The sequence below is a fragment of the Triticum dicoccoides genome, chromosome 5B, assembly GCF_002162155.2.
Source record: "Triticum dicoccoides isolate Atlit2015 ecotype Zavitan chromosome 5B, WEW_v2.0, whole genome shotgun sequence".
Lineage (NCBI taxonomy): Eukaryota > Viridiplantae > Streptophyta > Magnoliopsida > Poales > Poaceae > Triticum > Triticum dicoccoides.
In genome coordinates, this window is record NC_041389.1 from 403,796,998 (window position 1) to 403,820,239 (window position 23,242).

The 23,242-nt window shown below is 47.3% G+C and overlaps 2 long non-coding RNA genes across 6 annotated transcripts; one reads left to right on the forward strand and one right to left on the reverse strand.

Annotated features, from left to right (window-relative positions):
• Positions 1-12,351: 12,351 nt before the first annotated feature.
• LOC119309518 lies at positions 12,352-18,840 on the reverse strand. 5 transcript variants are annotated; one of them, XR_005150533.1, is made up of 9 exons: positions 17,862-18,840; positions 16,974-17,353; positions 16,761-16,871; positions 15,807-15,911; positions 14,655-14,863; positions 14,447-14,557; positions 14,074-14,156; positions 13,411-13,598; positions 12,352-13,029 (listed from the first exon to the last, which is right to left on the reverse strand). It is a non-coding gene; the product is annotated as an uncharacterized LOC119309518 (long non-coding RNA). The 5 variants fall into 5 exon arrangements; XR_005150532.1 differs by having other exon boundaries at positions 14,655-14,867; XR_005150531.1 differs by having other exon boundaries at positions 14,655-15,560.
• Positions 18,841-19,977: 1,137 nt separating this feature from the next.
• LOC119309519 lies at positions 19,978-23,232 on the forward strand. Its single transcript, XR_005150535.1, has 3 exons — positions 19,978-20,303; positions 21,638-21,838; positions 22,002-23,232. It is a non-coding gene; the product is annotated as an uncharacterized LOC119309519 (long non-coding RNA).
• Positions 23,233-23,242: the final 10 nt, after the last annotated feature.

Genomic DNA, 23,242 nt, shown 5'->3' on the forward strand with positions numbered 1-23,242 from the left:
TTCGGCAGCATCTAAGTGTCCTTTTCTAAAAAACTATATCATGGGACCATCTACGGTGTGGGAGCATAAGCAATCTCCCCCAGAACTATTCGCATCCTACACACACCACATGAACGAACATTTTCATTCCATTTGGTCAGCGGGTCGTACTTACAACTAGCATGGCAGCGAATTTCACCCCCGTCGTCGTACGATGACAGAGCAGCATTCAACAAAACAATAAAACAGGTGCCCTCGATTGGCTTCCGGCCGTACCTCCGGATTCACCCTGTCCGTCGACTCCGCCGACCTCGTCGGAGAAGCCTCCCGCCAACGGCGCCCGTTGTCCTCTTGCCTTCAATGGCTTGCGCCGCCAACACGATGGCCGCAGCCGGAGCCAGCATTCGAGTCAGCCGGGTCAGCGCTCGTGACAGCAATCCGCGGGAGGACCACCAGGGGCACCGGATCCGGGTGGTCCAAGCTGTCTGCGAACTCTTCTCGTAGGGGCAATCTGCAACACACGGCCATGGGGACGGCGTAACCATGGTCAGGCAGCGCCCATGTCGGCCGGACTAGGAAAAACAGATAGATCTCCAAGTAGGGCAGGGTTCCCTTACCTGTCGACGGCGTCAACCAGGAACTCCAGGCCAGCATCTTTCATCGCCGGTTAGCCGGAGTGACCTCAACCTCCCACAGCAGTGAGGGGCGGTGGATAGCTGGCCGCGGCGGCGCCTGGTTTCGAGAACCACCGAGTTGGGTGTTGGGTTTCGGGTTGAGTGTGGTCCGACCAAGAGACGACATGTAAATTCTCCAAAACGGCTGCCCTACAGCGGCAAAATTTCGTGTTTTGACCCTTTTTGCTAACAATTTCAGGATCTGACCCCCGTTTGAAAATATTTCGGGATCTGACCTTTTGCCTACCGCTAGGGGTGTGACGGTAGGTTTGCACGCCCTACCGCCATCGGCTCTGACGGTAGGCCCCTTGACGGCGACTGACGACCGTCGGCGCATGCTGACGTGGAAAGGGCCTACCGCCATGGGCTCTGGCGGTAGGGTACTGAAGCCTACCGCCAGCTCCTCTGGCGGTAGGGTCCTGGGTGGTGGATAAGGTGGGAGGGGATGGTTTGTGGGCCCCACCACCACTCTTCTTTCCCACTCACCTTCTTCCCCGTGCTCAGCCCCTCTCCCCCCTCTCTACCCCTCACAACCCCCCCCCCCCTAGATCCCCTCCATTTGCTTGAGATTTCACCGGTGGATCCGGAGCATTTTCATCACCCAAGGTACCTCCCCCATTTTCCCTCCTTTTGATTGGTTGAGATCTTTGTTTTGTGTGGATTTGGTCAATTTATTGCAAATCCTAGGTGTTGATCTTGTTGTGTGCATTTATGACACATTTATGATGGATTTATGATGCATTTATGGCTAGGGCATCACCTCCCAATTGCATTGGAATGTGTACAAGGAAAAAGTAGACGCATCACAAGACAAGTCTCTTGAGATCTTTGCCACAAAGGTTGATCCTCCTCCTCCCTTGCAAATTGATCTCAACCGCAATGCATCCTCCCCAATACGTGATGATAGTGCCGAGGTGTATATCCCCAATTGTTCTAGCGAACCACCAAGTAGCCAACCCAATGAAGATCGTATCAATGCTAGCGCCATAGTACTCCGTCATGATTCTATTCCTCATGTTGAAGAACATGCTAGTGGTCATGTTGATGATGATGCTATTGTTGCTCAAGAGGATGCTTACATGGAGAATGAAGAGATCCATTACAATCCAATTGGTAACTTGGATGTCATTGTGCGGCAACAAGACATGGACCGTACCCTCCCTTATAATCGTATGTGTGGGTATAACTCGGATGACGAGGGTCTGGAGGAAGAATTGGATGAGGATGGGTTGACTATGCAAGAAAATGAAATCTACAAGAAGGTGACCGGCAAGGAGAGAGGGCCGCCGTTGTTTAGGGATGTGAGTCTTGCGGACAATGTCGTTGTTGACGGTGGGCTGAGATTCGGGTTGTCTGAGCCAACACCATGCCCCAAATTCAGTGATCCTCGGCCAGAAAATGAGGATGAGAATGCACATTTGAAGAAAGGCATCAAGTTTGTTTTTTTGGTAGAGTTCAAGATATGGTTGTGTGACTATGCCATTAGGAACCATAGGCCATTTGTTGTTGGTCATTAAAATCAAAAAGTTTGGCACACAGTCAAATGTGACCAAGAAGGTTGCAAATGGATGGTCCGCGGTAGAAAAATCAAAGAAACCGGGCAATGGGTGTTGAAGAGTCATGTTGGCACTCACACGTGTGTATCCCCGAACAAGGCGGACCGAAGCAAAGGACACCGTCAACTCACGTCTGAGTATCTAGGATACAAATTGTTGAATCAAATAGCACATGACCCAACCGTGAAGGTCAAGTTTCTCATGTCTTCGATTGAGGAACTATTCGGATACCCGGTCAAGTATGGGAAGGCATGGATGGCGAAGGCAGACACTATTAGGATGTTGCATGGTGATTATGAGGCCGCATATAACATTCTGCCCAAGATGTCGGCAGCCATTGCTCATCGAAACCCGGGAATGCGCCATCGGGTGGAGTCAACTGACGGTGTGTTTCGTCGTGCCTTCTGGAGCTTTGGACAATACATTGAGGCATTCACGTATTGTTGCCCGGTCTTGTCTATAGATGGTACATTCTTGACCGGCAAATACAAGGGCACATTGATGGTGGTGATGGCCCACTCTTCAAATGATAACGTGTTGCCGGTGGCATTCGCCTTGGTGCCTTCGGAGCACGATGATAATTGGGAGTGGTTCATGGGGCATGTGAGAACCAAGGTTATAGGCAAGCGAGAGGTGTGCATTATATCGGATCGCCATCATGGGATTCTCAAAGCAATAGACGTTGATATTCCCGGTCTTCCAAAGCTTCAACACCGTTGGTGCATGAGACACTTTGTTGCAAACTTTTACTGGGCATGCAAGAGCAAGGAGTTTTGCAAAGACCTTACCCTTGTTTGCGTTGCATTCAACACCGACACATTCAAAAGCCGATACGATAAACTACTCAAGGCTTTGGAGAAGAACAAAGGGGGGATTTTTTTTTGCTTAAGCACGAGCCGGATAAAGAAAAGTGGTGACGTGCTTACGATGAAGGAGGTATGCGGTATGGGGACATGACAAGCAACATGGTGGAATGCTTCAACAATGTGGTGAAGGGTGTCCGTTCCTTGCCGGTGACCGCAATACTCAAGTACACTTTCATCAAGCTCAACGAGTACTTCCTAAAGCATTCTGAAAGCACGGCCAAGTGGATTGGCAAAAAGATGTACTATCCATTCAAGGTTCAGGATTGGTTGTTGCATCAAGCGCGCAAGTCTTCCAAACAACAAGTGATCAAATATAATGAAAAAGAAATGATCTATAAAAACGATGAGCCGGGTGGGACAACAAGGGACAGTAGGTCTTATGGTGGAGTTGCTTACGAGGTGCACATCAAAAACTGTTCGTGCCAGTGTGAGAGGCCACACAAGTACCATTGGCCTTGCTCGCATTTGATGACCGCAACACGGTGATGTCTACTACACAACCTTCTTCTTGTAGACGTTGTTGGGCCTCCAATTGCAGAGGTTTGTAGGACAGTAGCAAATTTCCCTCAAGTGGATGACCTAAGGTTTATCAATCCGTGGGAGGCGTAGGATGAAGATGGTCTCTCTCAAATAACCCTGAAACCAAATAACAAAGAGTCTCTTGTGTCCCCAACACACCCAATATAATGGTAAATTGTATAGGTGCACTAGTTCGGCGAAGAGATGGTGATACAAGTGCAATATGGATGATAGATATAGGTTTTTGTAATCTGAAAATACAAAAACAGCAAGGTAACTAATGATAAAAGTGAGCATAAATGGTATTGCAATGCTAGGAAACAAGGCCTAGGGTTCATACTTTCACTAGTGCAAGTTCTCTCAACAATAATAACATACTTGGATCATATAACTATCCCTCAACATGCAACAAAGAGTCACTCCAAAGTCACTAATAGCGGAGAACAAACGACGAGATTATTGTAGGGTACAAAACCACCTCAAAGTTATCCTTTCTGGTCGATCTATTCAAGAGTCCGTAGTAAAATAACACGAAGCTATTCTTTCCGTTCGATCTATTATAGAGTTCGTACTAGAATAACACCTTAAGACACAAATCAACCAAAACCCTAATGTCACCTAGATACTCCAATGTCACCTCAAGTATCCGTGGGCATGATTATATGATATGCATCACACAATCTCAGATTCATCTATTCAACCAACACAAAGTACTTCAAAGAGTGCCCCAAAGTTTCTACCGAAGAGTCAAGACAAAAACGTGTGCCAACCCCTATGCATAAGTTCATTGAACCCGCAAGTTGATCACCAAAACATACATCAAGTAGATCACGTGAATATCCCATTGTCACCACAGATAAGCACAGCAAGACATACATCAAGTGTTCTCAAATCCTGAAAGACTCAATCCGACAAGACAACTTCAAGGGGAAAACTCAATTCATCACAAGAGAGTAGAGGGGGAGAAACATCATAAGATCCAACTATAATAGCAAAGCTCGCGATACATCAAGATCGTATCACCTCAAGAACACGAGAGATAGAGAGATCAAACACATAGCTACTGGTACATACCCTCGGCCCCGAGGGTGAACTACTCCCTCCTCGTCATGGAGAGCGCCGGGATGATGAAGATGGCCACCGGTGAGGGATCCCCCCTCCGGTAGGGTGCCGGAATGGGGTCCCGATTGGTTTTTGGTGGTTACAGAGGCTTGCGGCGGCGGAACTCTCGATCTATTGTGCTCCTAGATGCTTTCGGGGTATATGGACATATATAGGCGAAAGAAGTCGGTCATGGGGCTCATGAGGGTGGGGGTGCGCCCAGGGGGGTAGGGCGCGCCTCCCTGCCTCGTGGCCACCTCGAAGCTTCCCTGACATCTACTCTAAGTCTCCTGGATTGCTTCCGTTCGAAAAATAACTCTCTCGAAGGTTTCATTCCGTTTGGACTCCATTTGATATTCCTTTTCTTCGAAACACTGAAATAGGCAAGAAAACAACAATTTGGGTTGGGCCTCCGGTTAGTAGGTTAGTCCCAAAAATGATATAAAAGTGTAAAGTAAAGCCCATAAACATCCAAAACAAGTAATATAATAGCATGGAACAATCAAAAATTATAGATATGTTGGAGACGTATCACACGGGCGAGAAACTTGCCCGTATCCGATGGCACAACGGTGCAGTTGCACGAGTTCACATTGGAACGAACAAGGTTGACGTGGGCGCCTCGGTTTAACCCTTTCCTTGATGCCTCACAGTGGCCTGAGTATCACGGCCCAGACATTGTGCCAGATCCCGCACTCATGGTGCCTATGAGGGGAAGAAGAAGAAGCAAGAAGAGGTTCAGGAGTGACATGGATGATCTAGCTGGATACACCGGAATGAAGCAATTTGGTAGTGGTGGAGGCACCATACACCAACAATTGTGGAGAATGCAACGAAACATGACACAATGTTAGGAGATGCACGAAGAAACCTAGAACCAACACGGGCACTAGTCAAACACGTGTAGGGAGGACTAGCCTTGGAGGGGGCCGTGGCCGTGGAGGAAGGACTAGCCTTGAAGGGGGCCGTGGCCGTGGAGGAAGGACTAGCCTTGGAGGAGGCCATGGCCGTTTAGGAAGGACTAGCCTTGGAGGGGGTCGTGGCCATGGATCCGGTGGTTCTAGGACACGTCGGGTTGATAGGGGAAGGCCTATCGACGTGTTGCTCAATCCGGATGGTTGAAATAATGTGAATGGTACTATTTTTAATATGTTCATGTGTTGATATATTTGCCTTTTTACATGTCAATGTGTTCATATTTTGACTTAACATCTTTAATTGTTGTAGGCATGGCTTCATCCGGTTCCATGACGAGGCCACCGTGTGCTAACCAAGAAGACATGCCACACAAGTGGAAGGACGCATCTTTGGACAAGATGAAGGAGAAAGATGTGAAGATTCCGCCATGTTGGTGTGGAGATGTTTGCAAGGTGAAGGAGTCCACCGACCGAAAGAAGTCATGGACGGAAGGAAGAAGATATTTTGTTTGCCCCAACTATGCTTATGATCGCGCGCTTCCAACTAATGCATATGACCTTCCACCGGTATGCTAGAGAAGTAACATGTTACTTCAAAAATGTGTGTCAACACTAACATCCATTTCATATGCAGTCCCCGCCTCCTCTTTGCAAGTACTTCACCTGGATAGATCATGAAGTGCCAAAAGATGTCCAAAAGGACCAATATTAAGATTGTCTTAGGCGCCAGCGGCTGTTTGAAGAAAGGTTTCAAAGAGGCTTGGAGGAAGAGCGTTGTCAGAAAGAGAGGATGGAGCGGAAGCAACACGAGGAGGAGAGGGCACGCCAAGCGAAGCTTGCTCATGAGGAGGAGAGGGCAAGAAAGCTTGCAAAAGCTTGCAAGGCACAAGAGGAGGATGAGGCACGTGACAAGAAGGGGAAATGGCCCCATATGACTCAGTAAAGCCTTCGCTTCGGTGGACTCATCATGTAACCGGATGAAGCCATGCCAAATTTATCATGAACTATGTAGTACTAATGCAAGAACCCATGTGTCGTGAACTTGTCGTGAATGAATTTGCCATTTGTATTGAATTTGGCGTGGAGATGTTTGCAAGGTGTCATGAATGAACTTTAGTTTGTCAGCAATTTCTGTGATTTGTCTGCAATTTCTGTGAACTGTTGTGCTGAGAAGAGGGGCAGAACAAAGGATTACTGTGTTTTTCACCCTACCGCCACAGGCCCTGGCAGTAGGGGGGCTAAGCTACTGTGACGAGAAAAACAAGAACCTTGGCGGTAAGGGGGGACCCTACCACCATAGCCTCTGGCGGTAGGTTGCAGGATCCTACCGCCAGGGACCATGGCGGTAGGGGGGGCTAAGCTATTGTGATGAGAAAAACGAGTGCCCTGGCGGTAGGGTAAGAAGCCTACCGCCAGATGCTGTGGCGGTAGGGTCAACCCTACCGCCAGGGTGCCCGTTTTTCTTGTCACAGACACTCCCCCCCTACCGCCATGGTCCCTGGCGGTAGGATCCTGCAACCTACCGCCAGAGGCTGTGGCGGTAGGGTTTCAATCCTCTCCTCCCCTCTGTTCTGCCCCTTCTGTCGAATGTTAGAACAATAACCCACTTCTATCCACTTTTATCAAATATTAGAATGATCATCTCGCAAACACATACATAACCCAACTCAACATAGTTCATTACATCCACGAATAACACATGTTCAAACTAATTAAAACATGGCCCGGTTCAGATGACATCGGTTGAAACTAATAGCTCAAGCTCAACGACACATTTTCTAAACAGGTAACATATTTCTCATACTTATCAGACGTTCAATTTGTTCGTCACGCGCTTGATTACGCTTCAGTTGAAAGTCGGTGGATCCTGCCCAATGACCCAACACACTATTCGCTTCACGGAACCAGGCCCATGCAGCACGGCGGGCGGGATTCCCTGACACGCCTTGTTTGATTGCCATCCTATGACCTGTCCGGGTTTCCTCAAGTCCATCTCACAGAATTCTTCTTTGCTTGCAGTGAACGCAATCTCAATTGCCAAAGCATGTCTGCAAGCATATTCCCGGTCCTGCAGCTCATCAAGCATCCTCCTTTTTTGCTTCACAAGCTTTCGGAAAGCTTTTTTCTCCTTAGCATCAGAAGGTTCCTCGATAAAGTGATACTTGTTGAAATCCTTCATGGCCGCATTTGCATCATCACAACTCTTCAATCATGCTTCACATTCCCTCTTCAAGCAACGGTGTCGCTCCGACATGATTCTCACATGCCATGTTCATAGTCATGGATCGAATGTCCATCCTACATGAATATACGGGTTTAAGATGACATACAACAAAACACAAAATAAATTCAATGAAGTACAACACTTGGTTACTTGATATGACATACAACACCAAGTTCTTAATGAGTTCAAATGTTAAGGGTACAAGTCATAGTAGTTCAAATGACGACCAAGCAAAGGGTACATGTCATTACAGTCCAAATGACAAAGATTACATAGCCTCATGCAATTCTATGTGGCGTACGGTCCCGGGTTGCAACAAATAACATCATTTCTTTTTTTGACCCATGCCCAACGAGAAGCCCGCTTCTCGTCCGACGAGAATGGTTGGTGAACTAACCAATCAATGACCTGACCATGATTTCACATGTCTATCTCAGCATATTCTCCCCTTGTCACACACAATGCAATTTGCATTGCAAGATCACGCCTACAAATTTTTTTTCTGTCGTCTTAAGCTTCTCCATCTGCCTCTCCTTTTTTTTGATAAAATTTTCTAAACGGTCATTATTGAAATAATAATGTGAAAAGACCCTACACTCCGCATTCAACGCATCAATGGTTTTCACCCACAAGTTCATCTTTTCCTCAATCAATTCGCATTCATGGTTCGCCACCGCCTCAGCAGAAGCTTCAAAGAAAACAAACGGTGCCATCCTACATTTCGGGAAGTTGCTATTAAAGTAAACTTAGGTTTAATTGCTTTCTTAAGCCTAACCCAACCCCAATTATGTACACTAATACTAGCACTAGATCTAGGTACACAAACTATTCTACAAGCAATTCTAAGCACATCATACATAAGGAAATCACAAACATAACCCTAAATGGATCATATGAATTGATTTGACCACATGAGCTAGGGTTTGCAACCAAATGAGCAAATGCAAACTAAACAAAGATATCAACCAATAGAAATGAGGGGAAATGAGAGAGCTACCTTGCGTGATGAAAATGGTAAGAATCCATCGGAGAAATCTCAAACAAATGAGAGAGATTTGAGAGGCTCTTGTGCTTCAAAGAGAGAGGGGGTAGACTTGAACTCGATGGAGAGGTGAGAAGTGTGTGGGCTGAATGAGTGGTTTAGGAGGGGGGAGGAAATATCCAGCCCCTCCCCACCTTATTCACCACCCAGGACCCTACCGCCAGAGGAGCAAGTGGTAAGCTTCAGTACCCTACCGCCAGAGCCCATGGCGGTAGGCCCTTTTCCATGTCAGCACGCGCCGACGGCCGTCAGTCGCCGCCAAGGGGCCTACCGCCAGAGTCGATGGCAGTAGGGCGTGCAAACCTACCGCCACACCCCTTGGCGGTAGGAAAAAGGGTCAGATCACAAAATATTTTTAAACGGGGGTCAGATCCTGAAATTGTTAGAAAAAAGGGTCAAAACACGAAATTTTGCCCCCTACAGCGAGGTGGGTTGGGGGTTGACACATCCGTTCGGTGTCCTGTTCCATAGCTCAGACAAAAAGGTAAACTTTCTAGTCCATGGACCAGACGGAACCGGGCGCGCACGGACGCCCGCCCATACGGTTTGGGCTCGCTTTAGACGCAATGTGCGCTACGTACGCGAACCGTATGGGCGTGTTTGGTTGTTGTGCGCTATAGTACCCGCATTGCATACACTTCTCCACCCAACCTGGCTATGCAAATGCAGCCTCAAATGCACCATCTGCATGTTGTTTGGTTGCGTGCATGCCCTCTTGCCTGCATGGGCAGAACCACACTGCCCGGTGTTTGGTTGTCTGCATGTTAGTGGACAAACCCAAGGCATGTTGTTTGGTTGTATGCAACGCCTGGTGTGTGGTAACCTCTTTGGCTAGTTGGTGAGGTTACCAGCACACTTCGGCACAACCAGTAGCACACATCATAAGCAGAGTAGAGTATAAACAGAGGATCAACTACTTAAGAGCATATTTCAGATAAGCAGTACCACACTTCATAACAGTTCTACGCATAAACCATAAACATAAACAATACAAAGCAGACTCGGTAGTACTTAGGGAGGCCCCCGCACTACTCCTTGGCGGCGAAGGCTTCGTCGTGCTTCCCACACTTGTTGACGACCTCAATGCCATCGTCGTCGAAGATGATGACCTTGAGGGTGTCGGGAGTGAGGAGTTTGAACATCACCATGTAGCCGATCTTTATCTGATGAACGGCTGCGTAGGTGGCCCAACCCTGATCCAGGATCACCCTGCCGTTCATCAGCTTCACTGTCACCTTTCAGCAGCAGCTGGTGTTGTTCCTGAGCTTGAACTCCGTCGGCACCGCGACGAAGTGCTTGATGAAGTCCAGGGGCATGGCGATGCACTCAAGCTTCAGTGCAAGGATGACCTTGCAGAAGTGAGTCGGGCCATCCTCCTGATGGTAGTGGTCGTAGTTGCGACGCTTGTTGCTGGGGGGCTCCTCCATGCCCTTGTTGTCGCCACCCTCAGGCATCTTCAGGTCTTCCTCGGCGGTGGGCGGCAGCACAACCTCGTCGGGCATTGGGTGAAGGGGCTGCTTGCCCTTGTTGTCAACCTCCTTACCCATCTCATTGCTCTCCTCGATCTGCACACAATTCATGGAGTCAAGCACAACATAGAGTTCATGGCTAATTGAAGAGCATGTAGTTAAAACGATATGACTGTCACTCTTCTCCTCCTCTCCACCCCCTATATTTACTCACCCTGCCCACCACTACTTACCCACCCCCTCTCTTCTCTCACTATCAACCTTTCTCCTCCCCATCGCCATGAGCTCTAGCTCTAGCTCCAACGCCACCCCCTTCCCTTGGGGTATTGGCTGGAGGGCCTTCTTCCTCGGGTGGTCGGCTGGTGACCGCATCAAGTTCGAGAACACCATGGAGGTGTGCTCTATCGCGCCGCCGGCGGTCATCGGTGGGGAGCCTAAGGAGGAGGAAGAAGAAGCGGTGTAGATGCCAGCGAGGGCGCCGGAGCCAGGCCGTCGTACCTGGCAGATCGACCTCGACTCCGCCGAGGACGATGACAACGACCCGCTGGCCCGCACGGCGATGAAGAAGATGATGAAGGCCAGCGGCTCGACCAGCCGCTCCGCACGCCGGTGACGGCCGCCGCAGTCAGCCGGTGTCCGTTGTGTACCCCCTGTCCCCCTATCCCCCAATCCCCCTTCTGCACTCCGATATTGCATCTATGAACTCGTATGAACTGCTATGAACTACCCCTATGATTATCTACCTCTATTCCCCATTCCCCTCCGCCGTGGATCGAATCTATCATCGGATCGAACGGGATAAAGTTTTGCATGTCGAAGAGAGAGAAGTGCTTACCGCCATTGCTGCGGGCCAACTGCTGATCCGCTCGCTGCTGATGGAGTCCGGTGGTCTTCTTCCTCTGCTTCGATCCACCGCCGCCGGTGAGAGTTGGGAGAGTGGAGAAGAGTGGGGAGAGGGAGTGGTGAGGGGCGGTGAGGCTAATAACTGCCGGCGCTTCGGGAAGCAACGCGACTTCTCGAGTGTGGCTGCGCGCATGCAGCCGCCGCCGCCCACGTGCACCGCTCGGGCCTGGCCCTGGAGAAACTGTCGATTCATGCGTTTCCAGTGAGCCAGGCCTAGAGGTGCTTTAAGTTTCATGCTATGCAGGCCCAATAGTAAAACCAGGCGTCCAAATAGCCCGTTCCCTTCCCGCGCGGGCCTGGTTGGGCCTTATGCAGGTAACCAAACACGCCCCATATTGTTTTTCCCATGCATCAGCGCAGGCGTGTCAGCCCGAATTTTGTGAATCCCAAAGGGATTTCGGGAGCAGCTGCGCTCGGGCACCAAAACACTGCTTTCCCCTTCATCCACTTCCCCTATCCACCCCCTCTCCTCCCGGCCTAGCCCCTGCACGAGGAGGAGGAGAATTGCACGAGGTGGAGAACTCTGCCCCCTCCTACGCCCCACCATGGTGAGGCCTCCTTTCCCGATTAATAGGAAGACGACAAGGATCCGGGACTGCTCGTTGTCACCTCATCTCCACCAAGGAGGCTGATATGCTCCCGCACGCCGTCGGTGAACCCCGCGCGGTCAGCTCTGCAGGCTGACGACAAGGACGACGGGCTGCTCGTCGTCGCCTCATCTGCACCACGACTGATCTGCTCCGCCTGCCGTCGGGAATCCCACGCCAAGGCCGATCTGCTCCACACACACGGTTGTCGTGACATGCCATACTAGATCGGGATCGCGCCTTGGCGCAAAGGTGCCTGTCCCAATGTTTTGGTCAAAGTAGTTAATGCGAAGATCGGAAGCAGGCTTAAGGGTACCGGTCCAAACGTTTTGGTCTAATGCTAAGATCGGAAGCGCGCCTTGCAGGTGTTGCCTCACAGCGACTAAAACTTTAATATCACAAAGCGTTTAGAACATCCAAAAGAAATTAAAATAACCGCCCGGAATAATGTGTTTGGTATATATCACAAACACTACAAAGATACATCAAGAGCAAGGTATAGCTGTTGCCCAGGATAACTAAATATAGGGCATATAGATTAAATATATACCACAAGCAAAGTGTAGTTGTTGCCTAGGATAACCATAAAACTAAAGATCACAGAGACAAAATCTGTACCAAAAGCAAGCCACAATGTTTGCCTAGGACAACTGATTTGTATCAAGTAGTACAAACAGAAAGACATACATTCTATAAATATTGCCAAGTAGTTTATATCAGCAAGTGTAAGACTAAGTCTCACAAGAGATGTTGTATCTGCTCATAAACACAATGAGATAACAGCCAATTGATAATGATGCTCTGCAACATCGATATCTACAGTAGTATTGGCAGTCTGAATCGAGTTAGCAATCTAAATCAACCTATAATCTCTAGCCCCAAAAAATACAAAGGCAGCATAAATCGCAAATTAAAGGATGCTGAGAATAATGACACCGGAATAAATTGGAACAGAGATTAGGGATTGACCTAACCTAGGCCACCACTCACAGAAGTGACGTTGAGGTGCAAGTACTGAACATGTGGAACGAGAGGCTTCAGTACATCACAACAGTGTTGTTGGGAAGAGTGGGAGGAGCCATGAGACCTCGTGCCTTGTCCACCTGCAGCGGTAGCAGCACCTGCTGCTCATCCATATCGGAGCAACTGACTTTGTCCATGGGCACAGCGCCATCTCCCTAATTCAGTTAACCTAGATACACAATAAGCAATTAAAGAAGTCAGAATGCATCAACTACTGACTTCAACTCATAAATCAAAGCGGCGTGAAAAGTAAACTGCTAGGCATGCAAGCTAAAACACAAGAACGCAAAGACCATCTAAGAGAATAGAAAGACACAGATCAGATAACAATAAGTTTAAAAAATGAAGTACCCAATGTAAATTAAGAGAAAGAGAATAATCAAGATACGGAAAATTAAAAAGAAAACAGAGTAAGGAACATGTAAAGAAGATAACTTTGATACTATTACCTCCATTTGGAAATAAGCAATGAACTAAAGCAGCGTCACTTATTTTCAAACGGAGGGTGTCTACAGTTGCAACTTAGGAAGTTTAGATGACAAATTATTACCTCTCCTGGGTAAAAGATAGTCTTGTATTTCTTTACAAAAAGTGACGCGCTTCCTCATTGAACTGCAGTACATACAGACGTCTTGTCAGCTCTATTTTGCGCCCGGGTGGCGAGGCAAGCAGCGGGCAGAAGAGCATTGCGGTGGCCATTGGTCGAGCCGCTCCCGTCCTCCCCGGCGACGCCGTTCTCTGCAGGGGCCAGAGATAAACAGGTGACTGGTTGTGCACGTCGGGATCAGTAGAGGATCGACCACCCCACTCACCGAACATGAAACCGAATCAGTAAATCAATTAACAAAAAAAAGCTATCTCTGACCTTCCAAAAGATGGGCAAACAAAACCATTACAAAAGCTAGCTTTGCCAACCACATCAGGCTTCTTGAGTTATATGAACACATTAGGTAATCAAATACCAAACACATCTCTGAAGTTCTTATAATGCTAAATTGGTTGGTCGAAGTTATTTTGTATATTCGTGTGAACATGTCAAGTAGCCTAGAACGGTCTAAGAGCACTCATTGTGAAGCAAACATTTGAAAGCAATGTCAAATCCAATATCTCTACAGCCCAGCATTCACATGGCCTGTTCCAAATTCCATGGTTGCCTAATATTCCATTTCAAGAACTAATGCAAAAAGATTAACCAACCTAAAGCTAGTATTACCGAAGCTAAATGTGGGGAATAAAGAAGAGTTTGAGGTTAGAGCAAAACTGCCCAGGTCCACCACCATATCCACCATGTTTGTCCTGAAACAATTATATGCCAACATAAGAGAAAAAAATGGTAATATTCAGAAATTACTGTATCTGCAAAGGGGTATCTTCAGTGCTTTAATTATGTATGACAAATACAACTTGTATTTTCTTTAAAAAAAATCATACTGCTGCAAAAATTTCTAATGGACAACCTAACCATGGCGCAAAGTTAAATCACTTTCCTAGCATTGCTCGTCAGATTCAAAGGCTTTTCAATTACAACAATGGAAATTTGAGCTTAATAATCGACAAAAGGATTGAGAGATAAGGGAGCATCTTACCAGTTGAAAGAGATGCAAGAGTATGGCTTTGCCCAGGCCGTATTCTTCCACAACACCACCTCCTCCTGTGGTTGTGTGCAGTTACCCGCCAGAGAACGTGTCTAGCGAAATCTGCCCGTCATGTGATTCTTTTGTCAGTACAAACAACCGTTGCAAAAGCCAAGCAAAAGAAGTCTCAAATCGGGTGAAAATAGAGGGAGGCACTAACCGTGAAAGGATCGGTGATGAACCTGGGATACACAAGCACATTGCCATTGACGGCCTCGAGGTACTTAAGCCCGGCATCAAACACAGTGCCACCCTCATCCCCCGCCGCCCCGTCCGGCGTCAAACCCGGCGCTGCCCTCATCGCCCTCACCCCGCATCATACAAAGGAACCACTTGTTGAAATAGTGCTACTATTATTTCCTGTTAAACCTGCCTACTAAAGTGGTGAGACATATTCTGCACAGATCATGTAGGTTAATTGCTTCTAGTGAGGAAAAGGTAAACAATCATGCCAGCCAAAGAAGACATCTTTAAATCTCTGAGTTGCATGTAAATCCATGGTAGACTCTAGAATAAATATTGATCAATTAATAGAAATCAAAGGATGACTGCAAGTGATGCATCTAAAGAAAATATGACATCAAAAATTGGCCAATTAATATAAATTAAAGCATGGCTCAACATAATAACAAAAAGCCACTCATAAAGTTTGATGCCAACCTAAAAGGATTAAGATGTCATACGGTCAAAAGAAAAGCGTAAAGTTTGCAATGCAATTTTTTTGGTGACTCACGATATAATGATATGTGAAGCTCTAATGTAGGTTCAAAACATACACATGTGAAGCTCTAATGCAGGTTCAGAATATACACAATTCAGTGCCTCAAAGCTAGAGCATATATGTGCTTGTCACTGCCTCCGTTGTCATTGAAGCCTCTCATTACCGACACCGCACTCGAAAGACACAGCCAGACCCCCATTGCATTACTGCCAAATTAGCCACTCAAAATCATGTATCTTGTTCTAACAGTATATCTATCAGTGCTTGTCGCTGCCTCCATTGTCGTAAAAGCCTCTTGTTATCGACAACACTTTCGAAAAACACAGCCAGACCCCCATTGCATTACTGCCAAATTTTGAAATTCCACTTCAAAACATGTTCTAACAGTATATTTATCAGTAGTAATTGAACATAACGTTCCAGCACAAGTAAACACAATGCACACTGCAACAAAAACAAAATGCTTATTTTTCTAGGGAAACCACAGCTTAGTTCATACCACCAGAATAATTTAGCTTCCAGTGGTATGTGAAAAATTCAGGAGTCTCCCCAAATATTTGTTGGTAGGCAAACAGGGAACAGTAGTAATACCTTTTCTTGAAGTTCCACATTAAGGCATTTGTACACCAAGTCAAACTCATTCTGGTTAATTTGAAAAATACTTTTCCAGGCAGCCAGGTATCTATCTTCCCCTCTCTACAATTCAGTTATTGTTTGGTAGTCAGGACAAGTCATGCCATAAGTCATAAATTGAGCAAACAACAAGGATTGAAAAAACAACTGTAGTTGAACTACTGCTTGCTGAGCCCTGCCTTTAAAATCAGAATTCCTGTCAAATTCTTTCTTGGCATTTCTGTAGAAACCATGTAGTTTATATGCATAACATAACAAGATGTTGCTGGATCATGAAAATAACAACAGAACATTAGAAAAGAGCTTTCATTCAATGAGAGTTTTGTCAGAAATCATAAATTTAGCAAGGCAAGAAAATTAAGTGAAAGAAATAGGTACAACTATTGTGATAAATATGAGTAGCATGCTCTATATACATATGCAGAACAGACCATAATCATGATTTTCTATTGCTCAAAGCAAGATTTGTATGCACCGATTCAGTCTTTTGGGGTTATACAGAAAATGACATATATCAGCCAGTGCTACCTCTAATAGTGCAATCGTAGATTTGGAGAAAGGAAGTAGGTTAACCACTCGGTATTAGAGTAAGATGCTAGAGGTAACTGATACTTGGTGACCTTTGCGAAACCTACTAACTAAAGTTGTCTCATCACAAGAAAATGTTGTGTTAAAAAAATCAACATCAGTCATCCGTGAGACAATTCGATTCCAGTCTTTATTAAGATTGGGTATGCACTTTCAGTATTAAAAAACTAAAGCAAAATATGAAAGCTAGTGAATCTCAGTTCCTAACACAAAAATCCATTGTTAAAATATGAAAAAAAGCCGCAGAAGTAATACAACATAACCAACAGTGCACAATGAGAGATACTACAGATACGATGTTCGTCAGTCAAGTAGGAACAGTACTTGCCAGATTAGAAGAGGATTCTCATTGTGGTGGTTTCTTCCTGTGAGCAACTGATGCACTATCTCATCTGGATCATCCCAAACACAAGGAACCGAGCAAGAAACTTCTACCTAAACACACAACATAAATGATCTATCGCGTGAGTCAACTAAGATTGCATGAACGAGCACACAAAGGTCGAGCACAAAGAGGGCATGAAAGCATATATATACCTCATAGGACACACCCCAGGAGGTTCCCCTGGGAAAAACCTGCCTTGGAACGGGCGTGACATCAGCCAGCAAACCTGAGGAGTGGCACGGCTGGGGGGCAAAGATCCAACGAACGGGGAGAGGTGGACCCATGGGATCCAGATCTGCTCCTAGCCGGGGACGCCTCACCTGGAGCGCTTATCCCATTTGAGGTGGATGTGGGAATTGCAGCGAGTAGCTGGGAGTTGGGCGGTGGTCGGACTTAGGTCTCTTCCGTAATCTGTACTTATTTGGCGGCCACTGACCGGATTCCTGCCTGTCGCTGGCAAGCTGAAGGTCGGGTTGCCACCAGCATGGAGACACGAGCAGCAAGGGCCTCGCTTCTGATCGGTCCTTCATGGCTGCTTACAAAGGCAGAGCTTCACGTCAAAATTACTTAGTACTAAATTGACAGGATAATAAATAAAGAACTTGTAACTCATGTCGAGAAGGATTACATACCATGTTGATTCAGTTCCATAGAACTATGATTAGCATCAATGCAAATTCTTTTACATGACAGTGCAACAAATTCATGTACTGAAAAACGACCCTCAACCAAACAGACAATGTGACTATTTGCATACATTAAAACAAATGTTTTTGCTTGTTGATATCAGGTTATGCTCAGGGTCAAGACTTCAAGCGAGTACAACTAACTGATGTTGTTTAATCCTAAAAAAATAACTGATGTTGTTCAATCCCTAAAAAAAGAACTATATCAGACAGGACACAAATGGTAGTGCCGTATACAAATGTATCTATCTGCTGCAGTATAAGTATGAACAGAGAAAATGAAAGAAGCACGCATATTCTTTATATGCAGAAGGAGTACTATGCTTGAAAATGAGAGTTAGTGGTGATATTTACCTGATTGGAAATTTAGAGCTTTTCATATAGCAATTGAGATAGATGAGAGGAGCAGCACGACCTCATCCATCTCTTCCTTGGTGGATCTGAGTTGCACAAAATTCAGAATAGATAAAAGAGCAGCACGGCCTACTGCTGTTTGTTTATCACGGCTGGATCTCATCTGCAGAAAATTCAGATAGGAGGAAAAGACCAGCACAGTCTACTACTATTTGTTCATCACGGCTGGGTCTCATCTGCATCCACACGGACTGGCCATCGAATGCCTACCTCCGCTCCCGTGAAGTGCGGCCATGGCGAGCCACCACCGGTCGCCTCCTCCGGCCTTCCGACAAGGCCAACGCCTCCACCAGCCGCCTCGAAGTCTCCACAGCCCGCCCCTCCCCTAATCCTTCGTCCGCCGGACTCGACGGAGCGACGCTCAGCACTCGAAAGCAGCAGCAGCTTGCCTAAGGCTGCGTCTCCAACCGCCCGCAGCCGCAGCCTCGCATGGTGCCCAAGCGCTCGATATTCGCGGTGAGCAACAGAATCCCCGCCGCCACTCCCTTTCGCTTCTCTCTGCCATCTCCCTTTAAATCTCGCCCCGCCATCTTCCCCTGCAGGAGCTCACCGAGCAACCATGGCACCACCCCGAACTCTGGATCCGGCGCTGCCCAACCTCGTCGGCCTTCCGCGCGCCTCTCTGACCCTCCTCTGCCTGTATCCGTCCGTTGGCAGCCGCCTGTCGCCGTTCTCCACGGTGGGAGGCAGGAGGAGGCCGGCGGAGCACGGTGAGATGGGGCGGCGCAGGAGGCGGCCGGCGGAGCGTGGCGAGGCAGGGTGGCGCAGGAGGCCGCCAGCGGAGCGAGGCGAGGCAAGGCAGGAGGCGGGCGGCGGAGGACGGTGAGGCGGGGCGGCGCCAGATCGGTGGGGCGGAAGGAGGAGGCCGGGCGAAGGCGGGGAAGGAGGAGAGGGAGGCGCTAGTGGGGGGAGGAGGAGGCGCAAGCGGGAGAGGAGCCGGCCGGAGGGGTGGAAGGAGGAGGCGGCTAGGTCTAAGCGCCCCCCTTTTATACCCCCACCACGTGAAATTACCAAAATACCCTGGTGGGGGCATGGTATTTACATTATGTTGCCATTACTATTCATTCCAGCAGTGTTTCTTCCAGATCCAACGGCCCAGATCCTCCCACCTCTCGATCCAACGGACGAGAACGCATCAAGAGAACGCATCCAACGGCTGAAAGTCACTGAGCTCTGAGGAGGCTCTGTGATCCATCCTTCTCTTATTTCTGGATCCACAACTCTCTTTTTCTTCCTCTTGCATCCTGTTTGTGGATTTAGCTGGTGGATGCATCTACAATTTGTGGATTCATTCTTCCATTGTTTCAATTATTGATTGTTGATGTTATCCATCCGGGGATTTATGTATTTATAGTAAGTGAAGCTCCGACGTCCACACATACAGCTTGAGAAAAGTGAGAAGTGTATTCACCGGTAAACTGCATCATCATGTTTTCATTTCACAACAGTCAACCAAAGCCATCTGATGTTGCTCTTTTACTTGGTATAAATATATTTTTCTCCATTGCGGTCACCAAAACGAGCAGCTAGCTATTGGTATCACGGTGATTAAAGGTAAATTTATCATTATGGCCCAGTTCTAATTATACAAATATTATTTAACATGTATTGGGTTCTAATGTAGAGCTTTTTTGAGTGTTCTTGACTCATCTGATGCTAGGAACGTGTTGTGCTAAGGAGCGACTTGCCTGGGAAGACAGCACAGAAGCATCTGATGCATATTGTACTACTTGTGTGCATTGTGGGCGCCAAGGAATGTAGCTTGCAAGTTCCATGCATAGTCAGCGATAGTACACACGGGCTCGCGCGCTCCCGTTTTATGGACCAATGGTCGGCTTGCATGTGTTGACAACATTTATTGGTGCTTGAAATACAGACGGCATACGAAAACGTATACATAATAAAATACTACGCAGGGCGACGGAGCCGTGTGGTGGCGTTAGCACGGTTGGCATCCTGTGCCGTGGGGACAGAACGATGCGGCATACATGTACCGACACGTTGTGGGGAAACGCCGTCGTCAAATGGATAAACCTAAATGCTGGGCGGCATCATGAGATCGAGACTCGTATGGGGAGCTAAACCCGACTAGGTGGGATAGGCGACGGTGGGTTCTGTCTTGGTTCTGTCCCATCTACTGTCCTCGCCGTTCCCCTCTCAATTCTCTCTCCGCACGGCGGCACGGAGAGAAATCCTTAGTGATTCGGCGGGAGCGTCGCCGGGGCCCGGCGACGACGACGAATGGCTGCGACGCGGACCGGTGAAGAGAGAATTGCATCGGGAGGAGGCGGACACCAGCAAGTCGACCGGGGAAGAACGACTTGCGCGTGAGCCGTTGGTTGCGCGCGGCGGCGAGGTTCTCTGCTACATCTACGACCAGAGGTAAGTCCCGGCGCCTCGGCCTCCATAATTTCATCATCTCTAACGGCGACGAAGGGGGGATGAGGTGGATGTGGATCAGGAAAACTGAAGCAAATCGGGTGATGTAAAATCACGAGCTGGTCATGCAAAACAGAGAGAGGCACAACTGCCTCGCGCACCAAAATTTTGCTATCCAGACGCACATTTGTTTCACGAGTTTTTTGGTGGGGACAACACGACGGAGGGCTAGCTACTAGCAGCCATGACAAATCCAACTCTCCTTTGCGATGGGTTTCAGAGATGCATCATAGTCAAGGGGAAGCGGGCTAGTGTTTCACTTCACGAACGGAACGGTCAAGCAAATGTGCATGTATGTTTGCATCAGCTTTTAGAAAATAAAATCCCAGATGTTCAGGGAGTAGACAACAAAATTAGATTAGTTTATTTTGTAGGCAACACAAAGAATGATAAGTAGGCAAAAATACTGGATATAATTTCGGCATCTGTGCTGCTTCAGTAGGCAATGCTGTAACATTCGTGTTCATCTAGTTATTTATCAGCAACTGTTTTCTTCAGTAGGCAACATTTTTTTTCAGTGGGCAATACTGTAATATCTCTGCTCAAATAGCTATTCTCAGCATCTATTTTTCTTCAGTAGGCAACATAATTAGGGGTAGGGGGCAGGTAATATATGTGTCCGAGCAAGCAACACTGTAATAATCTGCATTCATGTTGGTAGTTATATGTTCAGCATCTGTTGCTTCAGTAGGCAATATATGTTTTTCCAGTAGGCAATATTTGTATTGGAAGCTGTGTTTAGTAGGTAATATATGTTCAGCAGGCAATAGTGTAACAATCTGTGTTTCATATTGGGTGGCTATTTTCAGCATATGTTTTTATGCAATAGAGGAGGCTTTCTATTCAGGCAGAAAAATAGAGGGAGTCTACAAGCAGGCACTAGTGTGCAATTTTCAGGGGCAAAAAACAACCGTAGATATGAATTACGCAGTAAAAGAGGATGTTTTCCTAATGGCGGCACGATAAGGGGGGAGATGACAAGAGGGTTCTATCTGTTGTTATCCAGTGGGGTAGGCGGCATATAAGCAACTAGGGGTTGCATAAACTGCCATGTTTTTTATGTGTTGCATTTTGTGCTGCACACGCGTTTGATTTGCAAACTGGTGGCCTTTTATATTCTAGATGGGGTTGCATAACAAAAAGGCACCCTTTACACAGAAAGTATAAGATTATTTGCACGTGAATTTGTCCTTTTTGATAAGGTTTCTACACGCGAGCTACCCTGATCATGGTTTCTCTCTTTCTCTTACACGGACTCATTTTCTATTTCGCTCCAGCGTTGGGGGCAGAGAGAGCACGCCACCGACGGTTGGGGGCAGCAAGACCATGTCGCTGGCCCAGCTGCTCCCGAATCTTCTCGACACAGCGATCGAGTCCAGTATTGGCGCGGTAGGGCAGGACGTATTGGCACTTGTGGCAGCAGATTCGGGGCAGTCAACAGGCAGGGACGACCCTCAGGCACCAGCATGGACAAAGAGGTGATTTTGCATTCAAAATTTGTAACTATGTTCGCAACGATTGCTGCTTAGCATATAAAAAGTCTGAAAAATGTGTAGACACTAACGGAACATGTCATCCTGTGCAATGCCTTTGCTAAATGTAATGAATTGCATATCTAACGAGCAGGTTTCGTGTTGGCAGGCACCTACAGAGCAACCCCCCTGTGTTGGTACAGTGTGCACGTTGGAGAAGACAATCAAGGAATATGCAGAGAAAAAGACTGAAACCGTCATAGTGCCTGAGGTTGGGAGCAGCTTCGATACGCTGGGAGAGGCATATGACTACTACAACCCGTATTCATGGGAAATCAGTTTTGGGATCAGGTATGACAAGAGCAGGCTCAACGTTGAAAGGACCAAATGCAAGGGGTGTGAAGAATACCTGAGAAGCACATTCTGAAAAGGTGGACAAAAGATGCAAGGGATGTGCTGCCAGACCACTTAGCGCACCTCCAGAAAGACAAAATTTCACTTAACTCTTGTGACATTTTGCTATTTGAACCTGTACACACATGCGATGGAAGTCGTGTGGCTTGGTGATGCAAATACAACAGCTTATATGAAGTAGCATTGGAGCAACTCACGTGAAAAATGGACGAGCTTAGTCCTATGGCAGCTGTCTGTAACGGAATGGGTCTGAAAGACAAGACTAGAGACAACAAACTAAACCGAAAGGAAACACGTATTGGGGATGGCGGACTGTGGGTTGATATGAGCGATGGCGCGGGTAGTGGGGTGGGCAATCTGGTAGGGCTTGTGGCCCCGGAGCGTGAGCGGAAACTAAAACTGGAGGTCCAACGAGCAGCAGGGATAAGCCCCCATATGATTATTGTGGCGTGCGAAGTAAGAAAGCCAAAGGCACTGCAAAAGTAAATGGTCTTGGTGATTGTTGTTCAAGCAAATGCACACGTTTCTGCAGTATTTTTTGTCAACCGGCGCACAAAAAGTACAACATGTCCTGACCGAGGTGATCTGCCTCTGAAACCAAGGAAGGAGGCAAAGTGCACAAACTGCAGAGTGGGCGGCGATCGAAAAAACTCCTACAACAAGCCCAAGGTGATCCTGCATACTGTTCAAACGGTAACCTTGATGGTATCTGCCCGGGTAGTTAAGCATCTGCATCAGCATGGTATGTGCTTTGTGGCCATGGTCCTGGGAGGCAATGTATCTTAGTGTTGAGGGCTCGGTAGCTGGACATGCATAAACGGTTGTATACATAGGGAAGTCACCACCTGATGTTCATCTCTAGTTGGTGATTTAGGATGATTGCCATGGCTTTGCTGTGCAGCTGTCATTCCCTTTGAAGATTAACATGTTGGTTAGAGGAGTATGTTACCAACCACATTGTCAGACAAGTTGAGTGTTTTCTGTTAGCAGTGACCT